This window comes from Haliotis rufescens, unplaced genomic scaffold (genome assembly GCF_023055435.1).
Source record: "Haliotis rufescens isolate VD_foot unplaced genomic scaffold, xgHalRufe1.0.p SCAF_10, whole genome shotgun sequence".
NCBI lineage: Eukaryota > Metazoa > Mollusca > Gastropoda > Lepetellida > Haliotidae > Haliotis > Haliotis rufescens.
The window spans coordinates 33,121,844-33,136,591 of record NW_025963780.1 but is presented as its reverse complement, the minus strand read 5'-3'; the positions used below and the strand labels follow the sequence as shown (position 1 = coordinate 33,136,591).

Below are 14,748 nucleotides of genomic sequence, written 5' to 3'. Positions count from 1 at the left end.
TATCTTTGTCTTATCTATAAAACATAATCTCAGATAACTCCTGACTGTCTTGAGTTAATACTTTGGATGTGACATGGTCGTTATTTCAACCTCTGAACACATCTTGACATTTGTACGATAAAGTACATGTACTGGTAGCGGCCCTGAAACGTCACAAGATATCGGTTGGAAAAAACGAGTTAAAAATCCTGTTCAGAAAGGTGATAATATTTAGTTTGTGAAATCTAACTTGCTAACAGTTAATTTTCCTCCATTCACAAACCCTTTGAACATTTGGTTAACCATGAGTTGTTGAGCTGGTATTAACTTCTAACGCTGCTGCCATGTAGGAGGTCACTCATGCGGAAACTGATGACGTCAAACCCTCTGACTGACCTTACTCACACTTAATACCGTGTCCTAGAAGGTCTGTAGCTCACCTTCTACATGTTGATTGATGTCGTGTAATGTCCTAGCACTGCAATTGCTGATAATTACTTGATTTGCAATGTGAATGGAGCTGAGGTGAAATGGCGTTTATTGTCAGGTGAAATGTTATTGCACTTAAATAGCGATTACAGCACGTATGTGTGTGTGTGTGTGTGTGCGTGCGTGTGTGTGTGTGTGTGCGTGTGCGTGCGTGCGTGCGTGCGTGCGTGCGCGTGCGTGCGTGTGCGTGTGTGTGTGTGTGCGCGTGTGCGTGCGTGCGTGCGTGCGTGCGTGTGTGTGTGTTTGTGTGTGTGTGTGTGTGTGTGTGTGTGCGTGCGTGCGTGCGTGCGTGCGTGAGTGTGCGTGCGTGCGTGCGTGTGTGTGTGTGTGTGATTGTGAGTGTGTGTGTGTGCGTGTGCGTGTGCGTGTGCGTGTGATAAAGTCGGAATCGTATAAGGGACTCTGCTATTGGGGGATTTGGGTAAGACTGTTTTATAATGCTAGCCCACGGAGATACCATGCCGCAGTTTAGCATTGATACCCCACACAGACACAGGATACGGACGGTTTGTTTCAGTCCGGTTTTATATTGTAAGACCATGCCCCAGTTTAACGATATCCCTCTCAGATCTTGCCTCAGAGGCGACCGGGCAAGGTAATAACAAGAACCATCTTATACCGTCCTTTAGTATGACGCGGCCGGGGATCAAACAACCGACCTTTCGCTCTCCGGGCAGACTCTCTATCCTAGGAGTCGGTCTTGTGAATGGACAACTGTTTGAAACACATTTGGTTAACTTAGCGAATGAATACTGTGATGGTGAGTTAACTTGCTTGGATCGTTGGTTAACCTGGTTAACCTGATCAAAGGTATGATTTCTGAGCTATCTTGCAAGCATCACGGGTTAACTCGGTTAACTGGTGGGATTGTGGGTTAACTTACGGGTATCGCGAGTTAACATGCTTTGATCAATTGTGGGATTGTGGGTTACTTTGGTTTGTTTGATCAATGGTGGGATCGTGACGTAATTTGGTTTCATCATTTGTGGTATAGAGTAGCTGGAATAAGCATGGTTCATACGTTAATTGGAAGCTTTGAAATTAAATCAACTTTATTTCTTCACGACCAAATTCATGATACGACGTGTTGACGTGTTCTACATGTTTGCTTGCAACGCACAGCATGGCAGATAATCAATGCATGTACGTGTGGTTTTCCTAAAAAAATATTTATGGCCATAATGGAATCTTTCTTATAAGGAACTGTGCGATATTTGATTACTTATGATATCATCCATACAGTGTATAGGTCATGAGTGGAAAGGAAACGATTGTAAAACTTTCTAATGGAACCTCAAGATTTTTCAGTTAAACCAGTAGGATCATGATATACCCCGTGATATTTCAAAAGAGAAGAGACTCAGATCCAATATTATCACTTAGGAAATAAAAACAATCGCAGTCGCGGTCCGGTTTTAGAACGTTTTAGTCACGAACTTTGTAAAAACCAAATCAATAGAAAAAAATCCGATTTTCTTAATACTCCTGGTTTGGATCAGTCCGACATAAAGCGTATTAGCAGCTTGAAACTGACAAAATCAGTGGTGATGATAAATGCGCCGTTTTTTACATTGTGGACAAAAAGCACATGCCATTACTGAAGGCGCTATTGTGTTCAAGCGATTGGTGTTTGTGGACGCCATAAATCTCAATGTTGCATTTCCACAGCTTCCCCTTTTCCCTTGCGGTCTGTGCCGATGAATCTGTTTCCCAATCTATGCCAATATCCCCATCTGTTGAACGTGTGGTCATTTCATCAATTCCCTTACTCCGTCAACATCGACGGTTGCGTTGCTTTGAGACATCGTCCCAACCGCTGTCCAAGCTAATGTTTTTTCAGGAGCATTTCTTTCAGCGAGATCATGCCACCGGCTCAGGCCAGTTGAAACGAGTTTTCCTTACTCGCTTCTGATTTTCATATTAATGCTGAAACGTCAAGAATTCATGGAATTTATACATTGCAACTTCCCAAAATGAATTTCCATTTTTACCATTACTATACCCGCGACTTATTTGCTTTCCTGTCGATAATGAATAGATATTTATACCGGTGTTCGCTAACTTCTTCCTCTTGTATTGATCTAGATAGGACCCAGGATCATCTTGTCAGACGCTTCTTCATAAATACATTACAATCCCTCTCTGGTAGCCTTCCCAAGTACTCTGGCATATATAGACAAATATTAGCTTTCAGAGCACCAACCAAGTTACAAGCCATCTCATAATGCATTGCTTCCACTCGTTTCTTCATATCTCCAAGTTGGCATCAGCCATACATATAAAGCCAACCTATGATCTCTTAAATTGATTGCCAACACAAAAAACCTCAACCAAGACAGCCTGGCAACGTTGTTTATGGGCTGCATCGTCTGTCCGATCTTGTATAATCCCTGTGATTTGGAGCCGTAATGTGTTGTGAAAACCGGTTTCAATACACAAAGAAGATATTTGTGAGCTCCTTTGATTTATAAGCAAGAATGGATTAGAGATAAACGCGGAGCAAGTTACTCGTGCAGGCACATAATGTAAGCTATATACAGTACTCTTTACTAGGATCGATCATGTAGTTAAAGGCTGATTTTGGGGGTCTCCGTTTTGGGGGGGTCTCTGCGGTTTTAATGTGTTTTAACTCTTTGCACAGAAGGGGACTGACTATATGTGGCATTATCTGCAACAGCTTGATATCAAGTTACAATGCTGGCGTGTTATTATTCAAATTATTAATGGAATGGTTTTAGTGTCTGTGTCATTATATGGTAGCGTGGCATATCTTGACGGGACAATCACTCATGTTTGTATATAATGGTGACTCGATTAAACCAATGTCAATGTCAGATTGTGAACGGGTTTTCCAATATGCGGGTTATCTGTGTTATCAACATGATCGATTGTCGATATCACGTCAAAATATTTGAATAAGTCAATTTTCATTTCACTCTTTTATATTGTGAATGTTCTTCACACGTTTTGGTTAAATATCAACAACACGTGTATTGAACTGCTTTGTTAAGAACACACATTTTTATTTCATTTTGTTAACTATTTCCTTGTTTACTATTTACATTTTTAGAAATTACCGTGATTGTTATTTACCCTGTTTCTCCAAATATAACGGTAAAACAAGGCCTATAACGATGTCGGAGTAAACAAGTGGCATTGTTCGAAACGTGCTTCCCAGCTGTGAATGGGTACCCGGTAGGGTGAGTTTGTTATGTGACTGTTAGCCTTCTAACAACTCAAAAGGCAATTTATCTTATCCCCCAGGATTGGTAATAAATGTTACTTCTTTATGCGAACCAACTGGCTGAGCTGAGCTGGTTTTACTCGGAGTGGACAATTGTAATGAACGGGACGACACAGCTACAAAGTGTCAATAGAATCGTACACGGTTAGCTGGTTTTACTCGGCGTTGTCACTTGTACTCAAAGAGACGACCCGGTTACAAACTGTCAATAGAATTATGTTCGTGTAGCTTCCTTTACCCAGAGTTAACAGTTGTGAGACGACACAGATACAAGGTGTCAACAAAATACGTTTAATGTGGAAGAAAGCCCGAAGTGATGCAGGTATCAGATCTGTAACCACTTTGATGAAACCCACGAGGACGGGAATGGTCCTGAAAAAAAACCTAATAACATAATCGGGGCGAACCGGGATTCGAACCCACAATCATAGGTTTCTGGCGTGCCCAAGGAACGCAACTCTGCTCAGCGAATTGACCCGCCGTCAACGACTGGGCCACCCGTGCCCCTCTATATTAGTGACCGACCATTCATCGGGTACAGTTACACCACGAATCCTTTACCCATAACGATGCCCTCACACCGTTAGGCAACTCGCAGCAGCTTTCACAATACAACGCATTTAATCAAGATGACATATAGTTCTATTCAATATCCATTTCAGATGAAATGTGTCAGATCGAAAATAATCCCACTCGAGCGTACAGGCTTAAAATATGGAGACATCAGTCACTAGACGGCAGTGAATGTCTAAAATGCTTGATAAAGACTGCGCACGGTGAAGACTGATTGCTTTATTCCTTAGTGAATGTAAATGCGAAGTCTGCCGATTCCTGTACGTCGTGATAAAGACGAGACTCGTCCTCGGCCAGGCTTACCGTATTACCTATAATGATTACTGTCAGCGTCTCGTGGTCAACATTGTCTGTGCTGTGATAGCCCGAAATGTCAGCCCCCTAGTAAATCAATCAAATTACCGATAACAGACTGGAAAAAGACACGACTGACATATTACTGGTTTGAATGTTATTTGGAACACTCTTCCTAATAAGCCGCCCAACGAACTTGATTTCAGGAGATGATAGTCGACAATAACAAATCAGTCACATGTGGATTATAGAAAACCTTCAAAAACATAATTAGTCTTGAGGGTCGGTGAAGGCACATACAGAAATTGCACGAAACAGATTTTAGTATTTTGACCAACTGGAACGATTGAGTATTTTATATACATATGTCCTGAGACCTTTGTACAAACATGTTTGATAACAACAATGCTGAGATGCGCAAAAGCTAGTTTGAGGAACATGTAATCTCTCACTCCATGTAATTAAGGAACATGTAATCTCTCACTCCATGTAATTAAGGGAATGTAATCTCTCACGACAACAATGCTGATATGGCACCGCAACTAGTTTAAGGAACATGCATTCTCTCACGACAACAATGCTGTGATGACAAAAAATCTAGTTTAAGGAACATGTAATCTCTCACTTCAACAATGCTGTGATGACACAACAGCTAGTTTAAGGAACGTGCAATCTCTCACGACAACAGTGCTGTGATGACACAACAGCTAGTTTATATCTCACTACATCATGACACAACAGCTAGTTTAAGGAACATGTAATCTATCACGACAACAATGCTATGATGACACAACAGCTAGTTTAAGGAACGTGTAATCTCTCACGACAACAGTGCTGTGATGACACAACAGCTAGTTTATATCTCACTACATGATGACACAACAGCTAGTTTAAGGAACATGTAATCTCTCACGACAACAGTGCTGTGATGACGCAACAGCTAGTTTATATCTCACTACATGATGACACAACAGCTAGTTTAAGGAACATGTAATCTATCACGACAACAATGCTGTGATGACACAACAGCTAGTTTAAGGAAACACGCAATATCTCACTACATAATGACACAACAGCTAGTTTAAGGAACATGTAATCTCTCACGACAACAATGCTATGATGACACAACAGCTAGTTTAAGGAACACGCAATATCTCACTACATGACGACAGAACAGCTAGTTTAAGGAACGCGTAATCTCTCACTACATGATGACACAACAGCTAGTTTAAGAAACATGTAATCTCTCACTACATGATGACACAACAGCTAGTTTAAGAAACATGTAATCTCTCACTACATGATGACACAACAGCTAGTTTAAGAAACAAGTAATCTCTCACGACAACAGTGCTGTGATGACACAACAGCTAGTTTATATCTCACTACATGATGACACAACAGCTAGTTTAAGGTACGTGTAATCTCTCACTACATGATGACACAACAGCTAGTTTAAGAAACATGTAATCTCTCACTACATGATGACACAACAGCTAGTTTAAGGAACGTGTATCTCTCACTACATGATTACACAACAGCTAGTTTAAGAAACATGTAATCTCTCACTACATGATGACACAACAGCTAGTTTAAGGAACGTGTATCTCTCACTATATGATGGCACAACAGCTAGTTTAAGGAAGATGGCTGTAATTGCTCACTATATGATGGCACAACAGGTCCTACATGGTTTCCAAACATCTCTGCTAAGGCTGTACAGCAGGATGGAATATTCTGTTAATTGTAGGTAATCCGCGAGCTTCACCATCACGAGGTGAGCCTACAAACAACCATGAAACACCAACCAGCTGTATCTTGGCTGTCAAATTAGTCGCACCGGGATAGATGTGGGTGGCGGTCCCATGGACGGGACAAAGTGACGGCCTCAGACTGAGACCACGTCGCCAGACCCAGCTCTGCGCTGCCTTTTTGTGCGTATTGGCAGTTCCATTTAGAATCGTTATGGCGGAGTCGCTGAGTAAAGATAGGCCCGACGTTAGCGATGACACGATATATATATATATATATATATATATATATATATATATATATATATATATATATATATATATATATATAATCACATATTTTCTTCTCGTGAGTTTGGGAATAAGGTCTTACGGCGCTTTAAACCAATTTCGAACAATATCACGACGGGGACACCCAAATGGGCTTTACACATACCCATGTGTGTTATCGAACCCGGGTATGCGAACGCCTAGCCACTACCATGCTACCACTATTGCCCTACGTTCTTCTGATATTTCCGGACAAATATACGTCGTATGGTACTACCCGTAGGATTGATGGCGTTATGTGTGTCAGATATTTGAGAAGGCTCGATTTTCTTATCAGCAACGTTCAAAATACAATAACGCACCTCTGATTTTACTGACACTTTATGGCTTAATAATAATGAAGAGTGAGTGAGTTGGGTTTAACGCCGCTTTGAACTGTGTTCCAGTTATATCGCGGCGTGTCAGCTTAATGTGGGAGGAAAGCCCGAAGTGGTGCATGTTTAAGACGTTTACCACTTCGGTGAAACCCACGAGCAGGGGTATGGTGCTGACAAACCCAGGCACTTATTCGGGGCGAACAAGGATTCGAACCAATGATTATGGGTTTCTGGCGTGCTCAACAGACGCAACTCTGCACAGCTCATACACTCAGTCACTGCTGCCTGCGATCCTTCGATCACTCCATCCACATCTAAATCTGCTACTACAGCAACCCGCAATCAAATATACCTTTAAAATTGATATTTGTGGAGAATGGAAGCAATCTTATAATGCCCTCTTCAGCGCCAGGCACTTTGGTAACATCGGCCCAAAATTAGCCGACAAATCTGATATGAACATTAGCTAAATGATCCCAACATTCTCCCTTCCTCACACAGATTTGATACCGTGCCCTGATGTACAGTAGGGATTCGTTGCTTAATGGAATGAAAACGGCAAGAGATGGGTCAAAGTCTTCTTATAGACCCCTTTTTCTTCCTTCGCAGGATAACGTGCCGACTATCCCTGGGGCAGCGATCAAAGAGAATATGCAAGTCTGAGAATTGTACAGTGTAACGGCATAAGGCTAAAAATACAGAAGACAGATGCTACGAAATGGCATTCTTGACTGTAATATCGTTTTGGCTAATGGTGTCGTCTCAAGACTAGACAAAATATTCTTATGGATGTTTTATGTCGATAAGCATCAATTCAATATTTCAAGAGCTCAATACTGGCGTAAAGCACTTCCATAATAACGTGGAATTGTCAATGATACATTTCCGTTTTTTTCACGGAAGGTATAATTATAGAACCTCCCAGGAATGCATACAAAAGATTATTTCCAGAATAAGTCATTAGCTGTGAAAATAACATATGCTTCGTGCGCCGACAAAGATTGACTTTGAAATAACACCTCGTTACTGACAATTGCCAATGAGAGTCAATGCGTTGCATTAGCAAATTATCGCATGTTGTGAAGTCACAATGACACGAGCTGTACATCAGCAACGAAACACTCATTAAGGACCGCAAGACAATAAACGGTAATGGTGCCCCTGCCGTACCATTCAACAATCAGCGTCCAGTGACAGGCTTTGGTGGATTGATGATCTGTTTGGCAGCATCAGGGGAGACATTTTGAACCTTTTCTTTCATTAAGCAACCTGACCTGATCAATCGGTATCACTCACTCTCAAGCAATGGTCTCCGGAACGTGCTCTCCTGCACAATCTTCTCTGTTGTCATAACCAACCAATTCCGCCTCTCTCAGAGGGTGTGTTTTTATCCCACGTTCAACAACGACTCTGTCATTTACTCGTCATTAATGAATTTTGCTTGGTTCGAGCCCCGATTCCAAGTGTCGTTGTGTGTGCCCTATGTGACGCTTTGGTCCACGCATTGTTGGGAAATGCTTCAGTGCCCGGATGTTGATGCCTCAGGGAGATTGGACACTTAAACATGCCATGTTGTAAACTCTCATCACCACTGTTGCTCTTTCACTGTCCGGAGCAAAACACTGTAAATTGCCGCTCAGGGAACAGATTAACCAGATTTACGTAAACCATTTCACTTTCGATTTGTCAACCAGTTTCCCGTCAACAATCGGGAACGAAGTTACGTTGGTTTTAAAGCAATTTGTTCTTCAAAAATAACCCAAGACCTCTTTAGGTAATACAATCGCCGTCTTTATCCAACATTGTAGCTACAATACACTTCACGGAACACAAACATTGCTAATTCATCGATCTTAATTTAAGTATGTTTTTATTGATGTAGGGACAATTGTAGATAATTCTAGCATAGCCACAGCGTGTTGTTTCCTTGTTTACTTAAAGTTAAAACCCTTGTCAGTCTAATGGCAAAACGAATAACTAAGCGTACGTTGTTCAAATATTTAAATACAGTTTCAAGACTATAAACCATTGCACACAGAATTGAAACAGCACTGTAAACATAATCAAAAGGGACCGTAAACAAATCCTTTGTAATTCATGCAACTTTTATGAATAGATATGTTTATTATTTTAAAAGACATAATTATGACAGACTGAGTGGAAAGAAAATTTCGTACGCGAAATGCATTCATATATCTCAAAAATTAAAACTTTATAATGGATAACAAATCAAACAAATCTAACAGGCATTGTCTATTCAAACAAGTACGTTCTACACGTTTTAAGGGCAGTTGTCGTGCGTTTAAACATCCCTAGCATTCAACCGTCCTTAGCCTGGTCTTCTACTAATGACTTCCGTACCCTGATATCCCGCATTACTCACTTCCTTTAGACTACTATCAGAAGGATATTGCCCTCCTCGAGTAAAGCATCCGTCTTTCTAACACACATAATACAGTAATCAATCCAATGGATTCTTGGACAATACTCAAACATACATACGGTGGACCACAATGACATCTCAATGCGCGATTTGTACTGTTGTTACATCGTTGATGAAAGCTTGTACGTATCTAAAGACCTCTCACCGCATCACAAAAGTAAGCTTTAAGTCAGTCTTTTCGTGGCTTATTGGTTTCATTGAAGAGACGGCGGTTACAAATGGGATGAGTGCTCCGACTGTGCGCCGATCGATTAGTCAGGTATGATGGAGTTAGTCCGCTTCAATGAGCGGTTAGGCTGGTATATTTGCAATCTCCGGCGATCAGTCCACGTGGATTATAGCGCAGCACACTCCTCTTCTTGTGACAAGCTGAAACTTACGATGAAATAACGCCATCCGACTGAATGAAGCGAGATCAATAGACTGGAGCTTCGGCGCACATCAACTATGTTTCAAGGAACACCGTTCACAGACAGGGGCTGTTGCAGGTATGAGGGTTGCAAATACATTGGAATAACAACCATTCTACTTCAGAAAGTCACATTTGTTTAATCATCTAGTTATTATGCGCCACGCAGACTGTTGGGCTTCTGTTGTACGCAGTCCTGTTTTCAGATGATTGGTCGCGGATTAAAGTAACTATTGGTATGACTGTCTTCGTCGTCGTATAAAGGAATTAGTTCTTTGTGAGGCGAAAGATAATCGTGGCTTAGTGGCTCAAAGTTTGAATATAGGAATTTGGGGGTTTATGTCTTTCGTTAGATGTGTTTTATGTTTTAAGCAGAGATTTTAAGGCAAAGGCTTTTGATGACATGGCATCCAATACCAAACTGATTACGGCTACTGTTCAATGAAGATATCGGTCTTTGTTAGTTCTACTTTCAGTGTGAATGATTAATGCAGTTTTATTAAGACATTTCTTATTTAGATATGTAGTTATGGGGATTGACCCAGTATTTGCGCTGTTCACTTGGGGGACTCCCTCAAGTACTTTTTGTGGTTCTCTGCAGGGACTTCACTGTAGGGACATTCCGTAGTTGTTGCTGTTCACCATAGGGACTTCCCCTGTACTTGTTGCTGTTCACTGTAGGGACTTCCCCCGTACTTGTTGCTGTTCACTATAGGGGCTTCCTCGTACCTGTTGCTGTTCACTGTAGGGACATCCCGTAGTTGTTGATGTTCGCTGTAGGGACTTCCCCCGTACTTGTTGCTGTTCACTATAGGGGCTTCCTCATACCTGTTGCTGTTCACTATAGGGACATCCCGTAGTTGTTGATGTTCGCTGTAGGGACTTCCCCCGTACTTGTTGCTGTTCACTACAGGGGCTTCCTCATTTCTGTTGCTGTTCACTGTAGGGACATCCCGTAGTTGTTGATGTTCTCTGTAGGGACATCCCGTAGTTGTTGATGATCTCTGTAGGGGCTTCCTCATACTTGTTGCTTTCACCATAGGGAGTTCCCCATACTTGTTGCTGTTAACTATAGGGACATCCCGTAGTTGTTGATGTTCTCTGAAGGGACTTTCCCCGTTCTTGTTGCTGTTCGCTTTAGGGACTTCCCCCGTATTTATGTCTATTCACGGTAGGCACTTCCCCCGTACTTGTTGCTATTCACTGTAGGAACTTTCCCCGTTCTTGTTTCTGTTCACTATAGGGGCTTCCCCTGTTCTTGTTACTGTTCACTATAGTCGTACTTGTTGCTGTTCTTTATGGGGACTTCCTCGTACATGTTACTGTTCTCTATAGGGACATTCCGTAGTTGTTGATGTTCACTACGGGTACTTCCCCGTACTTGTTGCTGTTCTCTATAGGGACATCCCCGTACTTCTTGTTGTTCTCTATAGGGACTTTCTCGCACTGGTTGCTGTTCACTTTAGGGACTTCCCCGTACTTGTTGCTGTTCTCTATAGGGACTTCCTCGTACTTGTTGCTGTTCACTATAGAGACATCCAGTTGTTGTTGATGTTCACTTTAGGGACTTCCCCGTACTTGTTGCTGTTCTCTATAGGGACTTCCTCGTACTTGTTGCTGTTCACTATAGAGACATCCAGTTGTTGTTGATGTTCACTTTAGGGACTTCCCCGTACTTGTTGCTGTTCTCTATAGGGACTTCCCCGCACTTGTTGCTGTTCTCTATAGGGACTTCCTCGTACTTGTTGCTGTTCACTATAGAGACATCCAGTTGTTGTTGATGTTCACTTTAGGGACTTCCCCGTACTTGTTGCTGTTCTCTATAGGGACTTCCCCGCACTTGTTGCTGTTCTCTATAGGGACTTCCCCGCACTTGTTGCTGTTCTCTATAGGGACTTCTCCGTACTTGTTGCTGTTCACTATAGGGACTTCCCCGTACTTGTTGCTGTTCTCCATAGGGACCTCTCCGTACTTGTTGCTGTTCACTATAGGGGCTTCCTCATACCTGTTGCTGTTCTCTATAGGGACTTCCCCGTACTTGTTGCTGTTCTCTATAGGGACTTCTCCGCACTTGTTGCTGTTCTCTATAGGGACTTCTCCGTACTTGTTGCTGTTCACCATAGGGACTTCCTCGCATCTGTTGCTGTTCACTAAAGGGATTTCCCCGTACTTGTTCTGTTCTCTATAGGGACTTCCCCGTACTTGTTCTGTTCTCTATAGGGACTTCCCCGTACTTGTTGCTGTTCTCTATAGGGACTTCCCCGTACTTGTTGCTGTTCACTACAGGGACTTCCTCGTATTTGTTGCTATTCACTATAGGGAAATCCCGAAGTTGTTGCTGTGCACTACAGGGGCTTCACCGTACTTGTTGCTGTTCACTATGGTCATGGTACCATCAGTGTGTGATGACTGATATTTCTGTTCACTACATGGGCAATTTGATAATGAAAAGCATAACAAACACACATACAGACGACTAGAAGTATAGCCTTGTGCAACAATTCATTATAGTGGCAGCAGAAGTGCAGTAAGGTTACATTGATGTCACTTGGGTGTCATGAGGCTGTCTCACTAAACGCTTCTCTGCTCATTCTCGCTTCAATGTGTCTGCTAATCAGCACATCTATAACGTTATAAACTTGGTAATTAGCCGAGATGACAGCGGCACCAGCTGGTCTGCTCACACCCCACACATATTGTCACAGATGTGACAGAATAGATGTCATTATCTGATTTTCAGGAATTCATTTAGTGGGTGAGTGGGTGGGTTTGGCTTTATAAATGGGTAAGTGGTTGGGTGAGGAATTGTTCTTTGTGCTTGTCTGTGAGAGTGGGTGTTTATAGGTTGGGTTGGTCTGAGGCGCCGTAAATCGCTGTGCAAAGTTGCGTCCCTTGGGCACGCCAAAAACCTGTGATTGTGGGTTCCAATCCCGGTTCGCCCCGATTAAGCTTCTGAGTTTGCCAACACCGTACCCTTGCCCGTTGGTTTAACTAAAGTGGTACACGTCTAAGACCTGCATCACTTTCCTCCCATACGCCATGATATAACTGGAATACTGTTCACAGCGGCGTTAAACTCAAGTCACTTACTCACTCACCTGGGCGCGTACGGCGGGCATGTATGCTTCAGATATGCTAGATCGTTAGTCGAACCCGACCTGACGAGCTGCTCCAATCGACTACCTGACATGCCTTACTTAGAAGCAACCCAGCATTTGTATATGACACATGCTACCTTTCATGGAACCGACTCTCTCATTTGACCAATAACAGTATACAATTGTTATCAAAGAAATTTAATCCTGTATGCCACCATTGTCCTACCATCTGCTCCATAGTGGCTAGCTTGAAACTGCTGAAACGAAGTAATCAAGACATATGAAACATTGCAATGTCACAACATGGACTCCTAACCTGTGAAGATCCGGATCAGAATTGGTCTTCAGCTACCCTTGTTTGTCGTTAGGAGCGACTCTTGGGATCGGGTGGTCAGACTCGTTGACTTGGTTAAAGCTCATGATGTCAATCACTAGATTCGATTATTAACAGACCGCCGTCATATAGTTGGAATATTGTTGAGTGCGGCGTTAAAAACCAAACAAACAATAAAATACAAAGCAACAACGAAGTCACATAACATACATCCCGTTTGGCAATTAACACACTGCAATGTGACAATACAATTAATGGTTTCATGCCGATACAGTTAGTGTCAACTGTTTGTCCACCCTATAAATCAAGGTATTATTCAAACCTATGTGGCCACAGCTTGTGGCGCTACCAGTCCTTCTCTAGACGGGTATATTGCATGCAACCTGGCCACGCCGCCACCCAGGTGGTCTTCATAATTATTGGAATGTTCTCTCTCTCTCTCTCTTTCTCTCTCTCTCTCTGTCTCTCTCTCTGTGTCTCTCTCTCCCCCCCCCCCCCCCCCCCCCCCTCTCTCTCTCTCAACATCAGGCGTCTACCTATCGACAGCCCCAATTGATCTCTGCAAGTGATATAAATATATCCCCAACAGTGTTTCGTGATGCGGTAAATTTTGGTAATCTTCGCAATCCCCATAATATGCCTGTATGACTACCTTGGTAAATGGGGGCGGTGGGGTAGCCTAGTGAGTAAAGCGTTCGCTCATCACGCCGAAGACCCAGGTTCGATTCCCCACGTGGGTACAATGTGTGACGCCCACCTCTAGTGTCCCCCGCCGTGATATTGCTGGAAAAATGCTAGAAGCGTCGTAAAACCAAACTCACTCACCCTGGTAAATGACCGCCACGGCCTCGTATATTCCGTTTGCTGCAAAATAGCAACGATCATATGTCAAATATATATCAGAAAGCAACAATTCGTCTCAAATGGCATCATGATGAAAGTTTCTTCTTTGTCCATACCAACTCGTCACCATTACCTCAGAATTTGTTATGAGGGGTAGGACAAGTTGTTTAACGAAAATCTCATACTACATGACGTTAAATAAATTGTTTCCTGGTGTTCGGCATAATTAAGCGATAACACAAATAATGTTGTCTCGGAGTCAGTATACTGTGTCTGAGTGGGGTATCCATGTTAAACTGTGACATTGTATCTCAGTGGGCTGGCACCTTAAAACCGGCATTAGACAAAAAAATCAAACCTGACAAGTACAAGCGCGGCGCACACACACACACATGTAAGTAAGAACAAACATGTAACTTTTTACAACAATGCTATCTTAACACTACAAACACCCATGTCCATGTTGAAGTACAGCGTTCCCTGGATCGACATGCAAAGATATTTTTGTGATACATATCCTCGGACATTCTAAATGCAGGGCTTTTGCACCTGCTCTGCAGTATTAAGAACACTCGGTGAATGTCGTACCATTTAACCTGTAACCTTTTAATTAACTCACTCACTTGTGTGTGCATCTGGCCTTT

The 14,748-nt window shown here is 42.5% G+C and overlaps 1 protein-coding gene across 2 annotated transcripts in view; it reads left to right on the top strand.

Annotated features, from left to right (window-relative positions):
• The window catches only part of LOC124130986 (5-hydroxytryptamine receptor-like), a 136,188-nt gene that overhangs the window by 61,693 nt on the left and 59,747 nt on the right, over window positions 1–14,748 (top strand). Inside the window, exon 1 of one of the 2 annotated variants that reach the window (XM_046494038.2) lies at window positions 9,777–9,908. The exons of the other annotated variant lie outside the window; for it this stretch is intronic. The gene's annotated coding sequence lies outside the window, so the exon portion shown is untranslated. Of the gene's footprint in view, window positions 1–9,776; window positions 9,909–14,748 lie in introns of those variants that run through there. 2 annotated transcript variants of the gene reach the window in all.